The 12,804-nt window shown below is 35.9% G+C and overlaps 1 protein-coding gene across 3 annotated transcripts in view; it reads left to right on the top strand.

Annotated features, from left to right (window-relative positions):
- Positions 1–188: 188 nt before the first annotated feature.
- LOC126760815 (estradiol 17-beta-dehydrogenase 2) overlaps positions 189–12,804 on the top strand; it is a 25,355-nt gene continuing 12,739 nt past the window's right edge. Inside the window, exons 1-2 of one of the 3 annotated variants that reach the window (XM_050476737.1) lie at positions 189–558; positions 888–977. The gene's annotated coding sequence lies outside the window, so the exon portion shown is untranslated. The remainder of the gene's footprint in view (positions 559–887; positions 978–12,804) is intronic. The other 2 variants (XM_050476736.1, XM_050476738.1) reach the window with 2 other exon arrangements.

The raw sequence follows: 12,804 nt of genomic DNA on the forward strand, positions 1-12,804 counted from the left end.
CGCCCTCAGCAGCGCAATCGTGTACAAAAGTCTGAGACGAGCTGCGCGCGTGATGACTGGAGCAGGCGGTGTGAAGTGCTGTGTGCGCGCGTTGACTTGGGGGCCCAAAGTGAGCGCTGTTTGCTGTTCGTTGGCTTGGCGGCTCAGCGTCTTCGGCACGTCGTGTGTGCGCTCAGCTCTACAGTCTTCATTACGACAAGCGCTCGAGCAGTCTTCGATTTGCACGCGACTAACAAACAACGTTCGTCTTTAGCGCGTAACTACTACGAGTTTCTTGAAATATATGCAGCGTCGCGCGTTTACGCAGCTCGTCCGCTAAACGCAAGTCTATACAATCCGGTATACCGTTGGCACTTTGCATTGCCCGCCCCTTAAAGAGTTTGCTGCTGCAGTCAAATGTAAATAAAACTTGAATTGTTCGGTTGTGCTGCCCGCGCATATAAAATAAAAGCAAAGAAAAACCTTTGAAAGGGTAGAAAATAAAAAAATAAAACGTCAACAACAACAACAACAAAGTGGAAGTGGAAGTGGTTTAAGTGGTCAGTTGGTTGGCGATTTGTACGTTTTGCGTTAATAGTTTTCGTTTTTTCATATTTTTTGGTCGATTCGTGTGTTTGTGTGTGCGCCTCCCTTCTCTTGCATTCGCTTTAAGCCTTGTTTTGTTTTAATTTCTTTCTTTTTGAGTTTAATGAAATTTATTTTTTTTTTAACATACACATGCACACACACGGATCTCCAAAAATACCAGTCGCGCGCATACAAGCACTCGTATATGTGCATGTGTACACATGCCGCACACCTTCGGCCGATAATAAAATATTTGATAAATGAGCGAAAATTTTGGCTTTTGGATTACGTTTTTTGGATTTTTGCTTTTGTTTTTGCAGCGCGTTTCGAAACACTTTTGCGTCAAAGCTTTGAATTTGGATTTGGATACGTCGACATATTTACAACAACAGCAAAAGGTTATAGAAAAGGTAAGTGGGACACATGAACATACGCTCTTCGACTCTTGGGCTCTCGGGCCTAATAAAAATTTCACTTTAGAATTTATGATGGTGGTTTTTTCGAAAGTTCACATAGCTTTGCTACGCCGATGTTAATGGCAGCGAAAGATCAAGGGTTCTTGCGTCGACTTGTGGTGTGAGACTTTGATATCTTTATCTGTAAGGGCGGCGTATGGGCTTAAATGCGGCTGCGCAACGGTAACCAATAGTCACACTAGGACTACAAAATTCTTGCTTCTCAATTGCTTTAATATTAAAAATAAATGACCATGTATATATGTATGTATAACAATATATACTGTTAGCTAGTTTGATAAAATTTTCGTGTTTTTCTCTGGGTACACTGAAAGACTGAAACGCTTCATTTTGCCTTAAGTCCCACACAACACCGTAAAATTTATTACTGAGGTCGGTATTAATAAATTTTAGATTATTCATAAATTTAACTCGACTGATCTCAACAAAAAACTCAAACTAAATAACAAAATTAGAAATCCATAAATGCCCAAACTGGAACCGTACCGACCTCTAGACAGCCCGATCTCATCTAACATTGCTAGTTATGAAACGATCGCCACCGGAGCAAAGCTTGTTCAGAGGGGCATGCGTTTAAATTCCGACAAAAAATATATCCTCAGATATAAATTGTGTAACAGCCGTCGGTCCTCAGCGAACTCAAACTCCGTAAATGACTTTCCGACACGAAAAAGTTTATTATAAGAAAAACTTAGCTGGCATAAGAGTCATAAGAAGCCATAGTTTCGATTATTCAGTAGATTTATAAGTGATAAAAGCAGGTCTCTCGTAGGACTTGAACTCCAGGGCTTCCGCTAGCATTCTTCTTTGAATCGGTAGCACTAAGTGGCTCTTTACGATGTAGAGTACTCAGTCGGGGTCTGTTAGCATGGGTGACGATATTCTATGATTACTATAGGATATAACAAGGTTGAAAGTTTTCACAGACACAGTTTATGGTAGACAATCCGGTAACTATGCGATCGTTTAGCAGTTCTGATCGCAGCGTATATACACAGAATACTGCCTCGTATTAGAACGTAAAACCTATCCTATAAACCAATCATTGCCTCATATTCCATCACTGTCTTATGCAATTGACTTCTCCACTGAAATTCTTTATGGCTATAATCAAAGTCGAAACTTGAACAGACACAACCGCCTCGCAGTTAATCATTTATTTGAATTATTAGCCGTAATTGATTATTATTAGCATTTATAAACAAATCAGACGCTAACAACTTTGTTAGTAAACAATTTAAACCGATATCTTGTGGCTTGGCTTGGCGCGCCGTGTCCGTGGTGTGAGCACAGCGCGTTTCCTGCCAGTCACAGTTCGGATTATTCGATAGCAAAATATATATACATATATATGGACACAAACAAATTCATATATGCGCTCATTATTTCATTGCTTGTAATTGTAATGTGAGGCCAATTAAATACCAACTGTGGCGCGGCATTAAAAGCAAATAGTATACCCACAAGTGGGTATGTAACTTCCTTCGGAATGAGATCATCCGCGATTTAATAAAAATGACGAGTGCGAGCAAAACCTTGCGACGTTCTAAGTCAAATATTTCGAATGACGCTGCAATTATGCAATTTCGTAAGCTGCTTGGTGATGCATGAAAAAAATATATTTAGTGTGTTATACATAGATGAACAGTATCTTGGCAGCAGATTGGGACTGCTTGAAAATTTGCACGTTTTGCAATAAAGCCGGACGAGCGGAGCGTAAAAAGTATTATTAGACTCGTCATCTAGTCGTTATGCCAGTACAGTGGAATTTCTCATAGCGGGACACCCACTGTCGTGTTTTTGTCCGGCTATGGAAGCTCTCCACATATGAGTCCGAACTACAAGTTGTACATATTTTTTTGACACATTTTATGACATCTGATCCGTTTATCTCAGATAATTTGAATGAAATATTACTAAAATAGTCTCCGTTCCCGGCCATTGGAACGTTCTAATGTCCGGTTAAATAACAATAGGTACCTATGCATTGTATGAAAATATTACTGATAACGTTGTGTTCCTGAAACTTGTCCAGTTATGGGAGCTGTCCGTTTATGAGGGCTGTCCGTAATGTGGAATTTCACCGTATACGCTGTTTGAGTGTGAATTTATTTTTCTTGATTTCATGGTAGTTCTAGCAACGTATACATACGTATTCGATCCCTAGATGTCGGGTTTTGATTGGAGTAGAGTCGCACTTTATTTTGTCCGGATGGACGAAAACACTCCAGCTCTGAAAGTATTCGACGCAGTACCCGCCGGGGGAAGCAGAGGAAGACCTCCACTTCGTTAGAAGGACCAAGTGGAGAAAGAGCTGGCTTCGCTTGGAATATCCAATTGGCGCCACGTAGCGAAAAGAAGAAACGACTGGCGCGCTGTTGTTAGCTCGGCTATAATCGCGTAAGCGGTGTCTACGCCAATTAAGAAGAAGAAGAGTCGCACTTTCGCTATTTTGAGTCATTTGAACTTTCATAACTCGAGCTTCTATAATTCGAAGTTCTCTATAACTCCAACTCTTGAATTGGCAATAGAAGTCAAATTTCATAAAAATTTCATCCCATAACACGAAGTCTCTCTAAATCGAAGTTTTTTTGCGTCGAGTTAGGGAAGTTCAACTGTCATCATCGCCTATACATACATCTCCAAAGATTAAAATTTTTTGAAAGTCGAACTTCGGAGTTTGGAATTCTATGCAATGTGAAACTAAACTCTCTCTTTTTCTCTCTACCCAAACAATTTCAGGAATTTGTGCTTGCTCATATTAATATGGCTGACACTGTATTAACGAACCTTTAGTGGGTGTAGACACATATATTCTTCAGATTTAGAATTCCACTAATGAGCGCCTTCAATTGCAACAATTTTAGTGAATTATTTTCATAAATACGAATAAATATGTTTAAATATACATAAGTATGTAAATATGTACCGTATGTCAGTTGCTGCCTTCACATAGCGTCTGTATCTATTGAACATAAGTATATTATGCTGTCATTTGAATTGGCATTTGTGAGACACGACTTGGCGTGATTTAGAAATCTACATATAAATACATATGTATGTACTATATATGCCGAAACACATTAAGATATGTAAATATATGTCTCGCTGAAGCGCGCAATGATTGGACTAGAATTTCATGTTAAAGGGGGGCAGCAGCAAACAAATGCTGGAGACACACCTCAGAAAAAATTATAAAAAAACTGTAAAGAAGATACGCGTGCTTTGATATGCACAGGCGCACACATTTGTACTTAAATATGCGTATGTGTGTATGTAAGTAAATACTTTAGTAAGAATACGAGTTCCTCGAGCTGTTTGCAGATGCGAATAAGGCGTCTGACAAGGCAAGCGAAAAGGTTTTTACTTGTTTTCTATTTTGAATTTTTGCAAAATTTTTTTATTTTGTTTTATTTTTGATTTTTTTTAATTTTTGAATTTTTTTTCAAGTTTTGTATTTTTTTTTGCTTAATAACAGGCAAATAACGAAAATAGTTTCTATTTTAATTTTTTTTGTCGCTGCCGCCAACTTTTGAAGTGGTTCATCTTGAATCATAAATGAACCTGTCTGCCAGACACTATTTTATCCACAAAACAAGTTTGAGCAGTAATTTTAATATCATAATATTACTGAGTTTAAGCCTGACTTTCAGTCTGTGCGGCGACACAGGTTTTGCTTTTCTTTGGCATTTATTATTTTATTATTATTAGCTGCGCAACGTGCCGACTGCTTATCTGAATTGCAAATGTTGCAGGTTGAGAATTTTCCAATAGTAGTTTGAGAATAATAATAAAACAATTAGCCATAAATATAACTGGCTGACTAAACAAAACATTAGTATGAAAAATTAAACATTTTTAAATTAAAAATATTTAATATATTAACATTAAATACATATAGATTGTCAATATTTTTTAATATTGCGTAATTATAAACAAATAGTACAAATTTTATTAAGAGGAAACTTTACAAAACTTTTTTGTAGTTTTTTTTATTTTTATTAAATTTTTTTTTTAATTTTTTTTAATTGTTTTTTACATTTTTTCTTAAGTCTTTTCTGATTTTTTTTTCAAACATTTTTGACTCAAAGCTAAATTTGGTTTTCCGTATGAAAATTTTAAAATTCAAACATGTTAATTTAATTAAATTTTAATTTGTAAAGAAAATTTTATTTAAAATTTGTAATAAACGTATAAAATAATTATTTTGAACCCATGTTTTTTGTGTCTTCGAAAAAATTTAAAAACATAAACAATAAAAAAATATATCAAAATTTTTAATAACATTTAAATTAAAATAAATTTTAAATTAAAAAAAAAGTATTAAAACTTTAAATTAATTATATATAATTTTTTAAATAAGAGTATTATACATCTTTTAATTAAACATTTTTAATAAAAAATCAGAAAAATATATTAAAATTTTAATGAAAACTCTTATTTTTATAGAAAATATATTTGCAAGAAAAAAATTTTGAAAAATACGTTATAAAAAATACACAAATATATATACATACATATGTATATATGTATATATATTATATAAAAATCATCGAAGGTATGATATATTTCAAACTAAAAAGTAGGAATAATTTTAATTTAAAATACTTGTTAATGTAATTGTAACAATTTTTTAAGGAAAAAAATAACTTTTGTTAAAAATTAAAAATATAATAATTAAATATGTACATACATATATATAAAATTAAAGAAAAATGGTTAAAAAGTAAAAAAAGCAAAATTTTTCCTGTTAAAAAAATTTAATATTAAATTTTAGAAGTTCAAAAATTTTAAAAAGCGTATATTAAATTCGTATGGATTTATTTAAAATAAAATTTACTAAATTTGTATTTATTTTTTAAATTAAATTCCATTAACCTAGTATTCCATATTATGCAATATTTCATCGTGAATTCAATGTCATTAGCCAGCAATTTAATGGAACTTTTATATACTTCATAAACGTTCGAAATGCACCTGAGACGTCGAACAATAATAATAAATAATATAAAAACATAATAAAATCAAAAGTGAAGGGCAAAATAAGTGAAAATGTAATGTAATGATTGTACTTTGATGAAACAATAACATTAAAACAGGTTTGATTTACTTTTATCATTACCAAAGTGTGGTTTTGACTTGAAGCTCTATGGGAAACCAGCCACAGCGAGTACTTGGTGTTATATGGTATATGAGCGCAACAAATGAGTCCCATTGTCTTTTCTCAATCAGCAGGAAGCTATTTCTTATATAGAGCCAGCTGCCAGAAGCCCAGCATTTCAGATCACATAAACACATCATTTGATAACAGACCAACTTAACAGAGTCTCTCGGGTACCAGCCAGCCGCCCTGGCAACCTTTCTTATATATAGCCAGCTGCCAGAAGCCCAATACTTCTCATCACATAAACACATCATTTGATAACAGACCAACTTAGCAGAGTCACACGGATACTAGCCGGCCGCCCTGGCAGCCTTTCTTATATAGAGTCAGCTGCCAGAAGCTCAGCACTTCAGTTAACATAAACACATCATTTGACAACAGATCAACATAACAGATCACTTAACTGAGTCTCACGGGTACCAGCCAGCCGCCCTGGCAACCTTTCTTATATAGAGTCAGCTGCCAGAAGCCCAGCACTTCAGTTAACATAAACACATCATTTGACAACAGATCAACTTAACAGAGTCTCACGGTTACTAGTCAGCCGCCCGATTATTTTCAAAACTTTTAATATGAAAACGACCATATTTTTTCTGTGTAGTTTTGCAATAATTTTTCTATTTATTTTGACATGCTTAATGCCCATATTTTCTCTATTTAACACGAAATTTGCTGGGAATGCAAAATCATAATTTTTCGCTAACAATTTTTGAAATTAAAAACATGAAAATCAATTTACATGCATTCCATTTATTTTGCTTTGCACATCTTTTACGACATTTTTACGGTGGAAAGTGCATATACATATGTACATAACTGCAACCGTTAGCCGCTGGAGGTGTGCAAAGTGAAACAAAAATAAATGTAAAAAAATAAATAAAACTGCACGCAGCTTCTTCGTCCGCTAGCACTTGACTAATCGCATTTTAAGTGCGGTTGTTGTTGTTGTGAAGTGCAACGGAGCCAAACAAGAGAAACAGCTGCAATTAATATTTTTTAATTGTTTGCAACAGGTACTATACATACATACATATATGTATCTGAAAATAGTTGCAAGAGCGAGCCGCCGCGCCACTCAACACTGAAAATTGCTCCACTTTCGACTCATTACGATTCGATTTCGTTTGTTTAACAATTTTTATTTGCGATTTTTTATGAAATTCATTTTTACGAAAATAAATTAACTGCAACAGTTAAATGCATTTATTTTTTCTTGATCTGAAAAATGCATTTACCGTTTTTTTTACTTGAAATTTCATTACAATGGCAACATCAACACTGTAAATTATAGCAATCGTGCTCACTTAGGCCCAATTGTGTCTTAACTATGTGTAGTTGTCTGTCCGTCGGTCGCATGCCTCGCTTAGTTTTCTAAAGAAACGCGCGCCAGCCAGTGCATCTTTCACTTTCTTCTGCGCTTATTGTATTGGAAAACACAACCGATTGACTTTCTTTTACAATTCTGTTTTCATTACATTTCTGACTGATACGCGCGCGCACAGAGTAAACGCTTTTCAATTCCATGAAATAAATGTGGCGCGTTGTGGCGCACCAATACAGGGGGCGCCAAACTTTGTTTACATTCAATGGAAAAGCTTTATAGTAGCAACTCACTTTGTGTTTCTCAACCAATTCCAAGCCAATTGAGCCTTGGACTCTCTCGATTATTACGGAACAATAGATATGGGGCGGACTACCGATTAGCTCTGATGAATGCAGAAACCCACGGCTGTTGGTAGGGATGTCTGGAACTCTAAAATTCATTCAGTTCAAAAACTAAAACAAATTGATTCAGATCTTAGAAGATTTTACTGATTTACACGAATACGTATTTAAGTAAGAGAATACCGGAAAGAGGACACTCCGGAAAGAGCTCATTTTGACTACAGGTTATTTCGCCAAAACTCGTTTTACCTTAAATGAACTAGGGAAAATACTCGTGTCGATACAGTCACTTTAATATATTTTCAAAGAAAGATCTGAAAAGTATCGCAGTATTCTCGAACTGTAAACTTTTTGAGAAGAATGTGACTTCCAGCACGACTAAAAATGGTGATACTAAAGATATAATATATTTAAGGGTCAGACCACTTATGTCGACCAAAGGAATCTTGAGATATTGTTAAAGCTTCGTTTTCAGCACCCTGTTTATTTTTCGAACAATACTTGCGTTAGCTGAGTGAGTGCAACGCCGTAGTGTTCGAGCAACATAAAATCGCGAACGCAGTTGCATTTCCACATTACATACTCGCAATATTTCTTGCACTTTTTTGCTGTGGCTAATATTTGCCGCTGTCTGCGCAATATGTTGACTCAACAAACGCATCGAACGTGAACAGCTGCAGCAACAATGCGCGCAACTTTAGTTTGCGAATTTTTCGCTGAGTCAATTGCGTTGACATGCATACAAACGTACAAACAAAACATGCGCTGAATAGGCGCAATAAATAACGCTGGCAGAAAAATGCCATAAACTAGAGAAGGCAATTAGATTGATTAGCGAAAAGTTTTGTGTGCTCAGCACTTGCGATACGGAGCACTTCTACGTTTAGCAGCAATAAACGTAAATAAAGTGCAACACACAGTGCCTTTTCGGCGTTGCCCAATACACAAACGCACACAATGCAAGCCTGACATTTTGACAGTTGTCAGCTGCAAGCGCAATACGAAATGCGAAATAAGAAAATATGTGATTGCAATTACAATTTGTTTAGTTTTTTCTACCTCTTCGTCGTTCCATTCATTGGTTTGTCTCGTGCATTGAGCGAATGTTTATTGAAATGAAATCGCTTGAAATGCATTACTAGACAACGACAGAATGTAATTGTTGTGTTATTGTCCGCCGCGTGGGTGTCGTGCCGTGCATTGGTATCGAGAAGACTTTGCATGCGACAACGCCGCCAATTGCAAGTTGACCCACATTTTTGTTACTTTAAGTGCTTTGACTATTAGCGGTGGTTATTAGTCAAAGGTATGCGAAAACAATGTGGAATAAGAGAAATAAAAAGGAAAAAATTGGAGTTATTTTCAAAACATATGTATGTAAATATAGAGCTTTGTCGAGAATATACAAACAAGTTCTGGGAAAGAACATCTAAGGTGTGCTGTGAATGTGTTTTTAAAGGAGTTGTTGAAGTCCAATATGAGATTAAAAAATCTTTGAAAATCTATGAAGCGAACTTGATACAAAGAATGCACCTGGTCAGGAGGTGCCCAAAGCCTACAAAGGCCGTTCCAGACACTTGTTCTATGTATAAGGTGGAAAACATAACGCCAAACAATGCGATGTCAAAACGCTCCACTCAATAACTTTGCTATTTATTTTCTTGAATTTTTTGGAATAGTTTTTGTTTAGTGGAAAATCGAAAATAGAATTTTTGACGTATTTTGCTGTTTTCTTATTAGAATATGCAGTTCAAGAGAATTATGTGATGTGAACCGAAAACTACTTGGAACAGTTTTTTGCTTGCAAGAATCAAAAATTTTATCCACCTCTTGCCCGAAATATGCAAAAGCTATTGAAGCAAAAAGGAAAATAAATGTATAATATCATAAAGTCTTTTGTACAATCTAAAAACCGTGTTTAAATTGCACTAAGAAAAGGAGATCACTTAGTAAACGACCCAATAAAACACAATATACGACAGTTCGTTCCTTAAAGCCGTTATATGTATGTATGTCACAAACTTTTCTCTATCATTCTTAAGTTCACTGTTGAGCTCTGTCAAAGTTGCATAGATGGAGTTCAATTAGGAAGCAAATGAAAAAGTATAATTTGCATTTTTAGTATAAAACTCATTAAATATATATAGAAATAACAGAGTACTTAAATTTACAACAAAAGAAAAAAATTAATTAAAACTTGTTAAAGTCATAGCATTATAAAGTTTTTATGATATCATTATGAATTTATGACTAATTAATTACATAACACTTCATATTGCCATTAAGTTCAACAATTGAGGAAACGTAATACAAAAATGTCAACAAACTGCAAAGACCAAAGAAATGGATATAAGAAAATTACATAAAACTGAAAAGACAAAGCTACAGCACAGCCGCCTGCAGACAATAAACTAAGCTACATATTTATGAACATAAAATTGTCAACTCTTGAGTGCCCGCCAACAATAGACCAGACCAATGTGAGGCGAGATTTATAAAATATTCCCAACACAACCATCACAAACGGCGCGGCAAGACAATGATCGCATTAAACCGGCACCGACGCGCCGCTTAAATTATATTAAAGTACAAAGGCTGAATATTTGCGCGCATGAAACTGAAATCCCATGCAAAAAATTACAATAATACACGCAGCGCAGAAGGAATCATAATAAAGGGCAATAAAATGCAGACGAAAATTAAAAGTTATGCGCGCGCACACACCAGACAAAAATGTAGCTATTTACCTCTACGCAGTCGTGTGCTGCCACGCGCGGCATTTGACGCCTTCAGTGACTAGGCGCGACGTGGGTGATTTGTTTTGAATTCTTTCGCGCAAAAATGTCAGTTGCTCAAGTTGGCTAATACAGTTATTTACACAAAAAAGTTTTAGGCTTTGAAATAGCTTAATTTGTCACACCCAGGGTTTAGACTAATACTATGCTGTGGCGATTAAATAAAAGACTGTAACGCCACTGCAAGCTATTCGACCGCCAAGACAGCGATCAGCATCGATCGCTTCGAGAAGTGATAATCAATCTCTCATAGAATTTTTGTTTTATTAAAATGTAATAAAAGGAAGCTAATTATTTGAATTATGCAGGCTACAAAATGAGGAAGCAGAGAAGAGAGATATACGTCAGAAGCTCTAATATTATTGAAGGAAAAAATACACCAAGAGTCGAAAGAAATCAGAGTTGATCAGGCTTTGACGTAAAACCAGTTGGCCTAAACCTTAAGAGAGTTTCACGTATTTGAAAGAGTACCAGAAAATTATGAATAGATGATCCTCCGGAAGAGAGATCAGTCTAGAGGACATCTACAATGAAATTAGTCACTTAAAAACCAGAAACTCATCCACAATGGTTAATGCATAAATTTGCGGGTACATTGATCTCACGCGCATGCGCATTGCTTTTATGAAATCTAAGCAAGCGCAGCAACATTGTGTATACATACATACTATATAGTACATAGAAGGTGATGCATGGCAAGTAGGCCCGCCTCAGCGACGTGGGTGTCTTGTGAGTGATTGTGGCGCGCTGGTTAAACTTCATTGCGGCAAAAGCGCGTTGCTGAGTTCAAACTAATTTGCATTTTAATACGCATATGTTGGCATTGTTGTATTTAGTGCAGCAATTGTTGCATTTTGAACTTGAAAACGCTGCGCGCATAACATTCATGACTTCCTTTCAAAGCGCGCAAGCTGCCTCGACTGCTGCAGCATGATTACACCGGCAAGCGTCATTTTCCTCACCTTGAGTTTGGTGAAAATCGCTTGGCGGCTGACAGTTCGCATGCCGGCTATTGCACTCGTAATCCGATAATAAACATAATGAATGCGCGGAGTGTTGCGGTAATGAAAGGAAATGCAAATTGCGGTCGATTGTGCGCATGCAATAGTACGTAGGAGTGCACGGCGCTCATGCGTGTGGCATGAGACAATTGTCGACGTTTACTGTTTGCAATTAAATTGCCGCAAATAAACGTTCAACACGCTGACGGCTTCATAAATATTATTTGTTAAGTAATAAGCCATTAATTTGCTAGTCAAAGCGCGCGTTTTTCATCTGCACCGTTGCCTTCATCTCAGCAATTTTTTGCTCTCGTCGTTGCTGTTACCATTTGCTGCGGTTGAGTTTTTTCTTTTTATTTATGTTATTTTTTTGTTGCGTTCATATTTCCCGTTTAGCTGCTTCACACATGCATTTATATTTACTATTTGTCTAATGTCATGATCAGCGCGAAATGCGTTCACTGCTCTTGAAAATGTGTGTGGTTTTTCAGCACTTTGCGGCGTTTGCGCAATCGCACAACCGGAAAGTGACGCCATTTCACTGGATTTTCAGTTCCGTTCAAGTCACTTTTTTAACTGTTTTATTGTGTATTATGTTTAATATTTATAACTAACATTTTCTTTACTAGAGTGCATTGACAGTCTGCTTGGCATGTTATGACACTCAGGCTGTCGCTTTTTTCTTAACCTAAAACAATGCTCTGCAGCAGCTACCGTTTTTTCGCTTGGCTTTCGATGTCGCAATCACACGAAATCAGATTTAAATTGCAAATTTGTCAACAAACGCCAACCTACAATGCATTCGTGCGGTCAATGACGTTTTTTCGCTTAATTATTTTCATTACAATGCGAAATATTTAAGCATTTTCACACAATCTATCGTTTGCTTTTTCTTTTGTCGCTAAAAATTTGCCTAAAAGGTTGGCGCGCTTCATTTTGACGGCTTTGCGCTATACGACAGATGCGAATGAGCTCGCCTGCTTAGGCCTAGCCTTTGTAGTATAACCATTTGTGGCGAAATATTTAAATAAAAACAAGCTGAAAATATATTTATGCACAAAGTGTTGGTATTGTCTTATATTTGACACATTTTTATGCTGACTTTGACAAAATAGTGGGCTATTGTTCTCGCTTGC

Source organism: Bactrocera neohumeralis, chromosome 5 (genome assembly GCF_024586455.1).
Source record: "Bactrocera neohumeralis isolate Rockhampton chromosome 5, APGP_CSIRO_Bneo_wtdbg2-racon-allhic-juicebox.fasta_v2, whole genome shotgun sequence".
Lineage (NCBI taxonomy): Eukaryota > Metazoa > Arthropoda > Insecta > Diptera > Tephritidae > Bactrocera > Bactrocera neohumeralis.